The sequence below is a fragment of the Sorex araneus genome, chromosome 9, assembly GCF_027595985.1.
Source record: "Sorex araneus isolate mSorAra2 chromosome 9, mSorAra2.pri, whole genome shotgun sequence".
In the NCBI taxonomy this organism is placed as follows: domain Eukaryota; kingdom Metazoa; phylum Chordata; class Mammalia; order Eulipotyphla; family Soricidae; genus Sorex; species Sorex araneus.
In genome coordinates, this window is record NC_073310.1 from 41,427,709 (window position 1) to 41,442,640 (window position 14,932).

Genomic DNA, 14,932 nt, shown 5'->3' on the forward strand with positions numbered 1-14,932 from the left:
CTATTTAGGTAATACTCTGAAGATTGGGGCATGTGCGAATAAACTTCATGTGGAGTGGTAACTTCATAGTAGGAAGAAATGGAAAACTAGAAGTAGGCAAATATCTGTGTGTTAGAACTGTGAGCTTGTTGGACAAGTGTTAGGAGAAGAACAGTATCTTCCATTATTCATTGAGGTTCTCTTCCCCCAAAACAGCGTATCATTATGATTTCTCAGTTGTATTTCACAATCTTTCTTTTTTTTTGCTTTTTGCTTTTTGGGTCACACCTGGTGATGCACAGGTGTGAATATGCATCTGCATTTGCATCTGAATAGCTCTGCATTCAGAAATTACTCCTGGCAGTGCTCAGGGTACCATATGGAATGCTGGGAATCCAACTCGGGTCGGCCAAGTGCAAGGCCAATGCTCTACATGCTATGCTATTGCTCCAGCCCTGTATTTTACAATCTTCACTTTGGCCTCTACAGTATTTAACTCCATTATATGTGATGAAATTGAAGTTAAAAAGGAAAGCAATTTTTCTGGTATGTGTAAAAATAAGATTTAAAAGCCCAAATTTTAGGAAGTGACTTTTAGCCATGTGAAGAGGCTAAAGCACTGACATAAAATATAGAAAATCAAAGTGAGCTGAGTTTCCTTTTATATCAACAAGAAATCTAAGTAACTTTAAAAGTAATTATTGTGGGGAAACATTACATCATCACTATTTACAAAAGAGTCCATTCAAAATGCTATGTCAACTTCCTTTCGGCTGATGTTAAAAATCAAAAAACAAATTCAGAATCACAAGTGAAATTTAGTATGGTTAAGTATAAATCAGCACAGTTTGTGTGAGCATAATTAAAATGGAAGATATATCATGTGTTAGTAAAAGCGAGAAACTGGAAATTTTGTGTTAAGAATCTATATAAGCTCTGAGTTTGCTGGCTTGAAAAGGATTTTAAAAACTCAGTGAAGAGAAGCCAAAGAAAACACAGTTTATCTGGGCAGAAAATAGAAAATAAAAGATCTTGATGATGACATATAGGACAATCCAATCCTTGCAAGGATCAGATCTCACATACTCAGTTAACAATATAAAATAGCTTTTACCACTTTGTTGAATCCGCTAGCATAATTCACTGCAGACAAAAGAAATACATCCTTTGGCAAGGTTTGGCTCACTGTCCAGAATCTGCTGTTTGATATATATAATAAAACAGTAAAGTTGATATTGCATTTCTACAGAGAAGAAATATTCCAAGAATGCAAAGAAAGAAAATAAATAAGAATGTGATTCTAGTTGAGGAATTGTGAAGATGGAGGAGCATTGAAAGGGAAAAAACTTAGATGAATTTCACGTACAACATATTTTTCATTATATGTGGGTATTGGAAGATCCTATATCAGTTAATCTATAGTATAAACAAGATTTTTAAATATCTTAGATAGAACATTATCCAAGTGTATCTTGGATATTTATATTGTCATGTTTAAAAATAGACTTTTCCAATACTCGTATATGTGTAGTAAAAACTGTTTAGAGAAAACCTTGAGTTTAGGAAAGCTAAACAGGCTAAAGGAAGGATACTCAACAGATTGGTTCTTGTACCAAATGAAACAGCCAGTAAAATGAAACTGAGAAAAGGGTCTATAGGTTTCATGCACATTGTGATGGTCTGTGTGTGTGTGTGCACGTGTGTGTGTGTGTGTGTGTGTGTAACATCTCCCCCTTCTCTTCCCTTCCTGTAGCAAGTACAGAGTTTTGCACTTAATCCTGGTGTTCACACACACTTAGTTGGTGTGCTCACTTACTTTCTTGTGGTACCAGAGATCCCAACAGAACTGCATTTGGCCTGTGAGGCAGTACTGGGGATCAAGGTGTCATGCCTATAAGGCAGGTATTCTACCACTGAGCTATCCCTTTGCCCCTCCATACCACACTTTTTTTTTGTATTCTCAGATGTTTTCTCAAAGAGTACAGCTCTATTGAGACTGGAGAGATAGTACTGGAGAGATAGCACGCTGCAGACTCAAGTTTGATCTCTGACATCCCATATGGTTTCCCAAGCCCGCCAGGAATGATTCCTGAATACAGAGGCAGGAGTTACCCCTGAGCATTGCAGGATGTGTCCCCCAAAACAAATTAAAAAAACAAAGAATAGCTGTGTTAATTCTATTTTTCCTATTCTTGATGCCCTGGCACTAAAGGCCTTGTAGATCAAGGGAATTTTCCCTCCAGAGTTAACTAATTTCTACAAGAAGCAATTTGCTTACCAGCAGATCTTTGATATGCAAAACATACTCTCCATCCATCTCTATTTATTTATCTCTCTATCTTGTATTTTTAGGCACAGTTGGCAAGGCTCAGGGCCTATCCTGACTCTGCTTAGGAATCACTCCTAGGGGGACTTGAAGAGCAGTGTGGAATGCCGAGGATTGAATCTGGGTCAGCTGCGTATAAGGCAAGTGCCCTCCTTGTTGTGCTATTTCTCAGATCCAAACTCCTGTAGAATCAACCCCACCTATTTCTTTTAAATCACACCTTCCCCCCACACCAAGTCTGAGGCACTATCCTCCAGCTTAATATCCACAGAGCTAGTTAGTAGAGAATTGGGCACATCCTTGTACCAGACCCTACCAAAATTAATTAAATCATAAATTTGAACAGCTTGCTTACCTTATATATTCCTCTATTCTTCCCACATAAACCACAGTAAAAACACTTATCCTCACTTCCCTCTGTCTCTGCTGATCTCTGGTGCTTATGTGGACCTATGTGGTGCAAGGTGGTTTGCCTCCTTTTTCTAATGGAATCTGAATTAAAAACAAAAAATCTTCCTGGCCAGGGATGTGGTTCAAGTGGTAGAGCACATGCTTAGATCTGACGCTTGCCACTACATTGTGCCCCCTCTCTTGCACTGCCATGTGTGGCACCTGCAGAGTCCTGATTAATTGCTGGATACAGCTCTCAAAATAGCAACACACACACACATACACACACACCTGAAATTTTCTTTATTCAAAGCAATTGTTTTTGTGTTTCTGTACCAGAATATATTTGCTTGGACAAATCCTAGGTACATTTTTCAAACAATTGTGTTAGGCAAAATTATTGAATTTTTTAGCTATCACGCAGCTGCTCCAACTTACTTGTTTTCCTAAGGTGGTTCATTAGCTTGTTAAATACTATAGACCTCAGACCCTTATTCTTTCTATATCTTCACTCAGGGCTTTACTGATGCTGTGAGTATGATATTACAATGGGTTATTTGAAAGGCCCAGCAGCCTTTTCTGTTCTTTTGAAAAATAAAAAAATTCATTCTTTCTCCTTGAATTAATTCTTGATTAGGTGTCAAGCCACTCACTGTCCAGTGACTAAGCTTGCAAGCAAACTAGGTGAGCCACACAATATAATTTCTGAAAATTTGTTCTTTTTATCATATGTTATAAAGGCCAAAAATGTTGGAGCTAATGCTGAATATTGGTAGTGTGCATGCTTCACATGCTTTAATGTAACAGACTCTAGGTTTGATCCCTGTCAAATACACACAAAAAAGTTGGAGTTGATTTTACCTTGTTGTTGGTACATGGAAGAAACAATGATTTGTTCTTGCTGCCTAGATCCTACCCGCTTTTTAAAAAAATTTTTTATTAGTGAATCACCGTGAGGTACAGTTAAAGACTTACAAACTTTCATGCTTGTGTTTCAGTCATACAATGCTCAAGTACCCATCCCTCTACCGGTGCCCATTCTCCACCACCAATGGTCCCAGTATCCCTCTCCACACATTCCCCCCTACTCCTCCCTTTTGTTCTCTCTCCTTTAGGGTGTTGTGGTTTGCAATAGAGGTATTAAGTGGCCATCGTGTTCGATCTATAGTCTACTTTCAGCACGTAGCTCCCATCCCGAATGGGTCCTCCAAACACCCTTTACTTGGTGTTCCCTTCTCTATCTGAGCTGCCTTTTCCCCCAGCATGTGAGACACCAGCTTCCTACAGCTTTTCTGGTAAACTATCTCATATCTTCCAATAAGCTTATTCAGTTAGAAATGTTTCTGTTAGCAACCAAAAAATCCTATCCCATACTCACAAATGCAGAAACAAAGACATTTGATATAAATTTTATTGTTAAAGTAAATTCACAGGGATTCAGGATGAGTTAAGAAAGTTTGTGTATGAAAGTATCTTGTGAAATATTAAGTGCCGGTGCCAGCGATATAGCTCAGTGGGCTGAGCATATGCTCTGCATGCAGGGTTCTATTCCTGGCACTGCATGGTTCCTTACAGCATCTCTAGGAACAACCCCTGAGCACAGGGCCAGGATGAGTCTTTGAGCATCTATGGGTGTGGTCCCAAACAAAACAAAATGGTAAATCATTGGTCTCTAGTCTTCTCTTTTTCTTCCTTTCCTCTTATCCTTAGTTTGGACCAGAGATTCTCAAACTTATTGGGCATATTACCACTTTTCAGAAAAAAAAAAATTCTCAGCATTCCCTGGAAATCTACCTTCTTTAAATGAACAATCAGGAAGTGCCCCCAAATGCACCCAAGGCTACTACAAAGCTTTCTGAATTGGTCCAGTGGCTCCTCTGGGAAAGATCACCCACTTTGGGAAACACTGTTCTATAACAAAGGCCAGACTTTTGTATAGACAGACTTACAGAATAATTTACTATATATATTTACTGATATATATGTATACATATATATTCTGGTCTTTTTTTAGAAATTGTGCTGAACTAAAATGTTTGCTAAGAAAGGAAGGGATCCCTTCTGGCCTCTCCTTATAAAACTAGAGAAGTAAAGGGAAGCTCTCCCCAGAAATGGAGACTCACACGGGGTGAGACAGCTGGTGTGATAAATGAAACACCCCACATCTCCCTTTTACAGCATTTTCTTTCCCTATTAGGTGGCTAACCTAAGCAGTCCTGTCCTTCTGCCCTGACCTGAGAGAGTGTGAAATTTATTCAGAGGCAAAATCCTCTTGCTATATGTGTGTGCCTTTGGATTCTTTGCTTATAGCTGGTAGATCTGAGCTGTGCATGTAGAGAACGGAAGAGATCTGGGACCCAAACTTAGACTTCCCCTGGAAAAACATAAAGAAAGCCTTTGAGGATAGCTGAGATTGTTGAGATTTTAGTTGAATCCTTTGTTAAAAACTGGGATTATAGTCCCATACGGTACTTTGCAGTGTCTTGTGCATATATCTAGCTTGGTAAACTAGAATTAGCATATTCCTGACTTTCTAACCAAATATCATTCTTAAAATCACATACTTCAGATCAGTCAATACACATTAATTTTTCATAGCTATTGTTTATAGTCCAAGCTACCAAGAGTATTGAGCCCACGCGGCGGAGCCTGGCAAGCTACCTGTGTGTATTGGATATGCCAAAGACAGTAACAATAAGTCTCTCAATGAGAGACGTTACTGGTGCCCGCTTGAACAAATCAATGAGCAACGGGATTGTTTATAGTTATTATTCATTCTGGATGGTTAATATCCAGGTTCTACAGATTATTGTTTTGAATGTAATCTCTTGTATCCTTAATAGCATACCCATCATAATACATGGTAGGTTACAATTGCTCACAATTGCTCATTCTTCATACATCTACACCATTTTATAATGTTTCTCTTCCATTCAGAAAAGGAATTTTTTCTATTTTCTGAGCGTGTGATTTAGCCTGGGTCAATATAATGTGGCAGACATGACAGAATTTCAGTTCCAATTCTAGAGGCCTTGCAAGTTTCTACTTGCTTTATAAAGGTGCCTGTTTTTGCCATATAAATGAATTTAGGTTAGTTTGCTGGAGAAGTGAGAGCAGATGGGCCCAAGGGGGAATCTGCTCAGTTGTCCCAGCTGAGCCTCCAGACATGTGTGAGTGCCCACCCAAAATGGATCTTTCGCTGACCACAGGTGCACAAAGGAAACTCATCAAAGAGCTGTTAATCAGAGCGTAAATTGCTAGTTCTGGTATCATGAGCCATACAAATGCTTGTTAAGTCACACATGTTTGAAGAGGTTTGTTAGGAAACAATTACAATTACTAACCAGTATAATATATTAATTATTCATAATAAAATCAAACTCAGCAAGAAATAAAGACAATAAGGAATAAGAGTCTTATCAGTGGAATCTCTAAGTGAAGACTTTGTGATTCCTATACTGAGCTTGTAAAATGATCCAGGAGGGAATTTTAAATTCCACACTTCTGAAATTCTACATTTTGAGTTTTATTTTTCCCTCACTACAAATGAACATAAACTTTTAAAAATGGGCCTTAGGTCTGGAGCAATAGCACAGCGGGTAGGGCATTTGCCTTGCATCAGCCAACCTGAGTTCAATTCCCAGCATCCCATATGGTCCCCTGAGCACCGCCAGGGGTAATTCCTGAGTGCAGAGCCAGGAGCAACCCCCGACCATAGACCATCGCCAGGTGTGACCCCCCCAACAAAAGCAAACAAAAACAAAAGCAAAACAATGGGCCTTAACACATGAAAAAGTGCTCTGCATCACTAATCATCAGAGAGATGCAGATCAAAACAACCATGAGATACCACCTCACACCACAGAGATTAGCACACATTCAAAAGAACAAAAGCAACCGCTGTTGGAGAGGATGTGGGGAGAAAGGGACCCTTCTTCACTGCTGGTGGGAATGCCGACTGGTTCAGCCCTTCTGGAAAACAATTTGGACGATTCTCAAAAAATTAGATATTGAATTCCCATTTGACCCAGCAATACCACTGCTGGGAATATATCCCAGAGAGGCAAAAAAGTACAATCGAAACAACATCTGCACATGTATTTTCATCGCAGCACTGTTTACAATAGCCAGAATCTGGAAAAAACCCGAATGCCCCAAAACGGATGACTGGTTGAGGAAACTTTGGTACATCTATACAATGGAATACTATGCAGCTGTTAGAAAAAAGGAAGTCAAGAATTTTGTAGTTAAGTGGATGGGCATGAAAAGTTTCATGCTGAGTGAAATGAGTCAGAAAGAGAGAGACAGACATAGAAAGACTGCACTCATCTATGGTATATAGAATATCAGAGTGGGAGACTAATACCCAAGAACTGTAGAAATAAGTACCAGGAGGTTGACCCCATGGCTTCGAGGCTGGCCTCACGTTCCGGGGAAAGGGCAACTCAGAGAAGCGATCACCAACTACATTGTAGTCGAAGGCCATGTGGGGGAAGGGAGTTGCGGGCTGAATGAGGGCTAGAGACTGAGCACAGCGGCCACTCAACACCTTTATTGCAAACCACAACAGCTAATTAGAGAGAGAGAACAGAAGGGAATGCCCTGCCACAGTGACAGGGTGGGTTGGGGGGGAGATGGGATTGGGGAGGGTGGGAGGGAGGCTGGGTTTACTGGTGGTGGAGAATGGGCACTGGTGAAGGCATGGGTTCCCGAACTTTGTATGAGGGAAGTATAAGCACAAAAGTGTATAAATCTGTAACTGTACCCTCACGGTGATTCTCTAATTAAAAATAAATAAATTATTTTAAAAAATGGGCCTTAAGAATGCAATATTAGGTGAGTAGCACTGTAGCACTGTCGTCCCGTTGTTCATCGATTTGCTCGAGCGGGCACCAGTAATGTCTCCATGGTATGATTTGTTGTTACTGTTTTTGGCAAATCGAATACGCCACGGGTAGCTTGCCAGGCTCTGTCGTGCAGGCAGGATACTCTCAGTAGCTTGTTGGGCTCTCTGAGAGGGATGGAGAAATCGAACCCAGGTCTGCACTGCCGCCTCCGAGCAGAGAACTGTTGGCGGCATTCACGATGGCGTCCACCTCCAGCTTGGCGATGTCCCTGCAGAACAGGGAGATCTTGTCGTTCAGCTGCTTGTCCTTCTTGTACTTGGGTTCCTCCACCTTCACGGCCCCTGCTTTCGCCGTCTCCTTTCACGTGGGGATCTTCTTCAGCCGGATGAAGTCCTGGCAGAAGTAGTGCTCCTCCCGCTGCTTGTCGCTCAGGTTCTTCAGGATGGACCCAGCAGCAGCTGCCCCTTTGTGCCCGTGCCCCGCTTCCCGCAATGAGGGCGACGAGGGGATGCGGCTGTGCCCTGACGGCCCCTGCCTGCACCCCATAGCGTTCCTGAAGGGCCTGAGTGATTAAGTGAGTACTGTCAGAAATACCTCAGGTTCAGCATGTGCTTGATTCTGAATTAATTTTTGGTCTTTACTCATTCAGAAACCTTTTACTACTGACAAATTTCTCACGACCTCCTACATTTAGTTACTAATCATAACCTACAGTTTAAGAAACATGGCTCTAATCACCAAACTTCATAAGGTTTTCAGTATCACTGTCACTGTATCACTGTCATCCCCCGTTGTTCATTGATTTACTCGAGTGGGCACCAGTAATGAGCTTTCAGCCCTGAGATTTTAGCAGCCTTTCCTTACTCGTCTTTCCAAACAATTGGAGGCTCTTTCAGGGTCAAGGGAATGAGACCTATCATTACTGCTTTTGGCATATGGAATACACCACGGGTAGCTTGCCAGGTTCTGCCTGTGCAGGTGGGATACTCTCGGTAGCTTGCCGGGCTCTCTGAGAGGTATGTATATATCAGTTACTGTATTTAGGATATGAATATGCCACGGGGAGCTTGACAGGCTCTCCCATGCAGGCAATAAACTCTCGGTAGCTTGCCAGATTCTCCAAGAGGGAGGACTAGGCTATCAGACGTTGGGATAAGCTTCCAGGAGCTTGGTTTTATAGTCTCTGGATGTTGGTTGTTGATGGGATTACACAGCACTAGGGGCAGTTTCTGGGTATGACTGCCTAGTTATTGGAAAATGGGGAATCTGGGTGGAAGAGGCCCAGTCCCGATCTGCACAGCCTTGAAGATCTTGGCCCCAAATCCCTCATACCTGGGTTCCTCTGCCGATTCCTTCATGCATGAGGCTCATCTGAATGTGTGGAGAGTGGCCTTGAGCATGGCTGTGGCTTATTTTATATTGTTTTATCAGTAATATGCGATAGCACAGTGGGTAGGGCGTTTTCCTTGCACGAGGCCAACCTGGATTAAATTCCTCTGTCCCTCTCGGAGAGCCTGGCAAGCTACCAAGAGTATCTCACTCACATGGCAGAGCCTGGCAATCTACTCGTGGCGTACTGGATATGCCAAAAACAGTAATAACAAGTCTCACAATGGAGACTTTACTGGTGCCCGCTTGAGCAAATCGATGAGTAACAGGATGACAGTGATACAGTGACACAGATAAAATCAATTATTTGGGGCCTGCTCCTGGGTAGGGTTTGGTGGTGGTTGGTAAAATTCCAAATAATGGTGGGGGGAAGGTGCAATGGTAGTAGGTATGGTAATGCAACATTGAATGCAATAAATCATCGTGAACAACTTTATAAAAGTTTTAAAATAATAAAAAATAAAGAATATAAAGTGGACGTATTCAGTGAGATGATAGCCAATTTCCAAATCTTCATTTGTTAGCGACACATACAGGTGCTGAAATATGTGCAAAATACATATTTGGTATGGTATGCCTGGAACTGAAAGGAGTCCAGGAGCCAGAGAGCGAGCTCAGTGGGCAAGCACAAGCTGAGCAACTGCAAGACCCAGACTTAGATTCTTGACACCTCAAGGTGAAACAATGGGGCAACCCAGTTGCTTGGAAATACAGCACTCTAATGGTATATCTTTAGGGGCTCTATTTTTTAAGACCTACAGAGACACTTGGAATTTGATGGATTTGCTTATTGATAGGATTTAGGACCAAGTAATTCTGAAAAGATTATGTATATTTTAATGAATGTGTTTGATCAGAAAATCAATGTCTTACCATGAGAGAAAGGAGATTTTTTTAAAGGGAGGGGCTGAGAGATAGCACAGCAAGGAGGGTACTTGCCTTGCATGTGGCCAACCCAGGTTCCATCTCCAGTATCCCATAGGGTCCCTCATGTAACACCAGGAGTAATTCCTGAGTGCAGAGCCAGGATCAGTCCCTGAGCATCACCAGTTTGGGCCTCCCAGGTCCACACAATAGAGTGGAAGGGCCTCAAAGGGGTTGAGTAAATGCTTCACACGCAGGAGGCCCAGCTTTTATCAGCAGCGCAGCACAGCACACACTTGAACACCACAGTGGAGTGACTTCCAAGCACAGAGCCAGAAGCAGCCCCCAACACCACTGGATGTGACCACCAAATAAACAAAACCTGAAATGGGACATTTATGAGTTCATTTGTTTTAGGTTTTCAGTATGATTCATATTTATGTTTACATAAGTATTTATGTTCTGATGATTTTTGGTCCCCTCCTAAGCAAGACCTAGGAAGCCTCTTCCATTTTTGTCCTTTCAGAGCTTGAGATTCAATGCTTGGGCATAGTGTTACAGTGCTACTTAGACTCAGCCATGCTGGGGGCTTCCAGGGCTGTACCTGGCAGTACACGGGGGAAACATGTGGTGCAGGGATCAAATACAGGCCTTCTGCTTACAAAGAGAATTCTCCAATTCATCTAGCTGTTCCTCCAGTTCCTTTTAACCAATTTTAAGTGTTCAACTCAGTAGTGTCAGTACATTGAGTTCTGGTGACTCTTTGATTTGTTGTTGTTGTTGTTGCTTGTTTACAGGTCACAGTAGGCTATGCTCAGGGCTTGCTCCTGGCAGAACTCGAGGGACATACACAGTGCTAGGGAAGGAACCCATGTTAGCAGTACGTAAGGCTTAACCCTTGTGCTATCTCCCTGGCCCTATTCTAGTGAAGGATTTAAAGGGTTAATGATAGATGAGATTTTACAAAAGTGGGTGTATCAGAAAAATATTTCAGAGTTCCTGCATATATGGGCAATGAAGACATTGAACTATCCTATCAAAAATGTGATTTATTCTGTTAGAGGTGTGTCCCAGAAATATTTACACAGAGGTTGCATGACTCCTGAATTGGGTAAGATAATGATTTTTCCAGCTCAGAAACTTCAGTGCTTGTTGATTTGGATCCTATTCATGTGTTCTATAATCAGTGATTGAACTTGAGCCTGTGCCAGTGTACTGTGAAGAACCACAAGTGCAGGGTTGGAGGAGAGTAGTCCAGTGGGGTTGTGAACCCTCAGAATATCTTATTGTGGTTCATTTTTATGATGTGGCTTTATTATAGCAGACAGAACTACTAAAGGTGTAACATTTCTCTTTGTTCTGTTACCATGGACTTTGGTATGAGACAGACATAGTCCTAATTCCACCTTATCTACTTATTTTTAAACCTATTTCCTCATCTACAGATAATAAGGTTAACTCATAGAGGTGTTGCAAGGGTCAGAGAAATGAAGTGAGAAAAATGTTCAGAATGGATGGCCTGCTAAAATTTTGTGCTGATTTTTCCATTCCTTGCTGCTCCCACAAAGGGTTCCGTGCACAGGCCTTTCCTTCATTCCTCTACTAATCAGCTATCGCAAGAAAAAGTAATATACCTGATCTTCCCTTTCTTCAGGTGATTCTCTTCTAAGTAATGTAGATCATCTAAATGTATATGACATGTTTATAAGGGATAACTTTATATTATCTGTCCGCATTTGCTTTAAGGGAAGGATCCTTATTTTCTCCCCAGGAGGAAACTTTTTCAACATATTTAATAAACTTTTCCACCATATTTTTTTCTATTTTACTTTTTTCTCTCTTTGTTGTTGTTTTTTTCCACCATATTTTTATAATAAGTAAAAGGAAAAGAAATCAGGGGGAAGGTAAAAGAGGGGGGGAAAGGAGAAAAAAAGAACAAAAAAGGGCTAGAAAAGAGAAATTACAGGTTTGGGGATGTGACTTAGTGATAGAGCTCTTTCCTAATATGTGCAAGGTCCTAGGTTTGACCCCTGGCACTATATGGTACCCAGGCATGACTGGGAGTGACCACCAAGCATTGAGCTAGGAATGGCCTACAAACACCATTGGGTTTGGCCCAAAACAGAAAGAGAGAGAAAGAAAGAAAGAAAGAAAGAAGAAAGAAAGAAAGAAAGAAAGAAAGAAAGAAAGAAAGAAAGAAAGAAAGAAAGAAAGAAAGAAAGAAAGAAAGAAAGAAAGAAAGAAAGAAAGAAAGGAAGGAAGAAAGAAAGGAAGGAAGAAAGAGAGAGAGAGAGAAAGAAAGAAAGAAAGAAAGAAAGAAAGAAAGAAAGAAAGAAAGAAAGAAAGAAAGAAAGAAAGAAAGGAAGGAAGGAAGGAAGGAAGGAAGGAAGGAAGGAAGAGAGAGAAAGAAAGAAAGAAAGAGAGAGAGAGAAAGAAAGAAAGAAAGAAAGAAAGAAAGAAAGAAAGAAAGAAAGAAAGAAAGAAAGAAAGAAAGAAAGAAAGGAGAAAGAAAGGAAGGAGAAAGGAAGGAAGGAAGGAAGGAAGGAAGGAAGGAAGGAAGGAAGGAAGGAAGGAAGGAAGGAAGGAAGGAAGGAAGGAAGGAAGGAAGGAAGGAAGGAAAAGAAAGTCAGCCAAGTGAATGAGTAGAACAACATTGGGGGAAGAAAAGGTAGGCAGAAGAACTGGGCCAGGGGAATTCCAGAACTCTCCATGAGGAGATACTGAAAAGACAATCAGATTGAAGCAGTAGGAGAGAATGACGTAAAACTAGAGATAGGAGCTGGAGAGACAGTACAAGGGTTATGTGCTTGCCTAGCAGGTGGATGACCCCAGTTGGATCCCTGACACTGCATATTGACCCCAGAGCACCTCGAGGACTAAGTCCTGAGTGCAAAGCTAGGAGTAAGCACTGAGCACTTTTGGGTATAGCCCAAAAAACAATAGAAAAAAAAACTTGGAGAGAAAATTATCTCATTCTCAAGTTTTACAGGGATGATGAAACATCTAGCGCATGCACACACACACACACACACACGCACACATGCATATACAAGCTGAATAAGGAGAGTCTGAAACAGAGCCTCAGTCTACATAACCTTGAGCAACAGGAAGGAGATGTCAGTGGATTATGCTAAGTCAGAATGTGAAAGACAACGGTCTAGTTTTCTAGAGGTGAAATATAAATAACCAAACACATCTCAACATAAAATCAACCCTCGAAAAGCTGTGCTGGTTACTAGAGCAGGGGGGAGGAGGTGGGGGAAGAAAGAGTAGAGGTAATCTGGCCCATCTGGAATGAGGTGACACTGGAAATGTGGAGGTGTGTGCAGTGAGACTTTTGCACATAGAGAAGTAGGAGGGATTTTCCTGAAGTTTAGCATAGTAAGCAAATGGGAAATCAAGGCCACTGTTGATTTGTTTACTAGTTTGGGGACATACCTGGCAGTGCTCAGGACTTACTCCTGACTCTGCCCTCAGGGATCACTCCTGGCAGTGCGCAGGGGACTGTATGTGATGCTGGTAATTGAACAAGGAACAGCCTCATGCAAGGCAAGTGCCCTACCTACTTTGCTATCTCTCTCTAGCACCCCTCAATACCATTTTTATAAAAAAAAATACAAAGTGTTACCCACACACATGGTCTGTTCATTGGGCTGGTGCTGCTGTGCCTTGGCCTACCCTTTGAATGACTTCTTTAAAATCATGATTTATAGCTCCTCCAGCATTTATTATTTATCATTTAGATGTTCCACTCTGAACAGGACAAACATAGCCACCAACTAAGGAGTCATTATTATTTGAATTTTAACGCCAGAGCTCCAAGTGTTTTATACTAGTGGTCAGTCACTCCAAACTTGAGATGATTTCCAACTTTTCAAGACGTTTCCCCAACTTGACTTGAACCCAGAACAATGGGCAAATTGTATAAGGCATTAGACATCAGGGTAGGGGAGTGAGGGAGATGGTTTCAGGGTAGTAATATCAGTGTGTGGTTGTTCTGGTCCTAACCTGATGCCAGCAGTGATGGCTCTTGGGTGCTGCTCCACATTGACTCTGAGTTGTGCATGTGTGGCCTTATAGTGCATCCTGACAACTCTGAAATAGGCCCCAGGTTTTGAAATATTCCTACCTCTATGCTTCAGACGCAAAGTCTTATTTTTCTCCAAGATACCTCAGAGAGTTTCTACTTGGCCCTTATTCTTCCTAGCCATTATCAATGCCAGGTTTCAAATCCTGGTTTCTTGTTTCTGTTCCAATGCCCTGCTGGAACTAGGGCCCATTCCTATTAGCTGTGACCTGAAGCCTTTCATGAATACCTGAGTATACATCTCCCTTTTTTTATTTTATATTTTTTCGAATTTAAGGGTCACATCTAGTGGTGCTCAGGGCAGGACTTACTTCTGGCTCTGTACTAAGGGATCACTTTTGGCAGTGCCCAGGGAGCCTATAGGTAGTATTGGGGGTTGAACTTGATCAGCCGTATGCCAGACAAACACCTTACTCACTGTACTAGCTCTCTGATTCTTTTTCTTTCTTTCTTTCTTTCTTTCTTTCTTTCTTTCTTTCTTTCTTTCTTTCTTTCTTTCTTTCTTTCTTTCTTTCTTTCTTTCTTTCTTTCTTTCTTTCTTTCTTTCTTTCTTTCTTTCTTTCTTTCTCTCTCTCTTCCTCTCCTTCTTCTTCTTCTTCTTCTTCTTCTTCTTCTTCTTCTTCTTCTTCTTCTTCTTCTCTTCCTCCTCCTCCTCTTCCTCCACCTTCTCTCTCTCCTTAGCCTCCTCCTCCTCCTCTTCCTTTTTCTCCTCTTCCCCCTTTTTCTCCTCCTTCTCCTCCACCTCTTTCTCCTAATATTTCTTAATATTTCTTCATGGCAGGTGGCATACCTAGAAGTGCTCAGGGCTTACTCCTAGCTCTGTGCTCAGGGATCACTCCTGATAGGCTTGGAGGAACCATATAGGATGCCAGGGATTGAACCTAAGTTGGCCCTTTGCAAGGCAAATGCTCTATCCACTATACTATCTCTCCAGCCCTCTTCCTACTTCTTTCAGTGACATAAAATTTCATTCTAACCTGCAAGGAGCACCATCATCTATACTCATAACACCAACCTGACAATCATAACTTCCTTATGGAATTGGATACT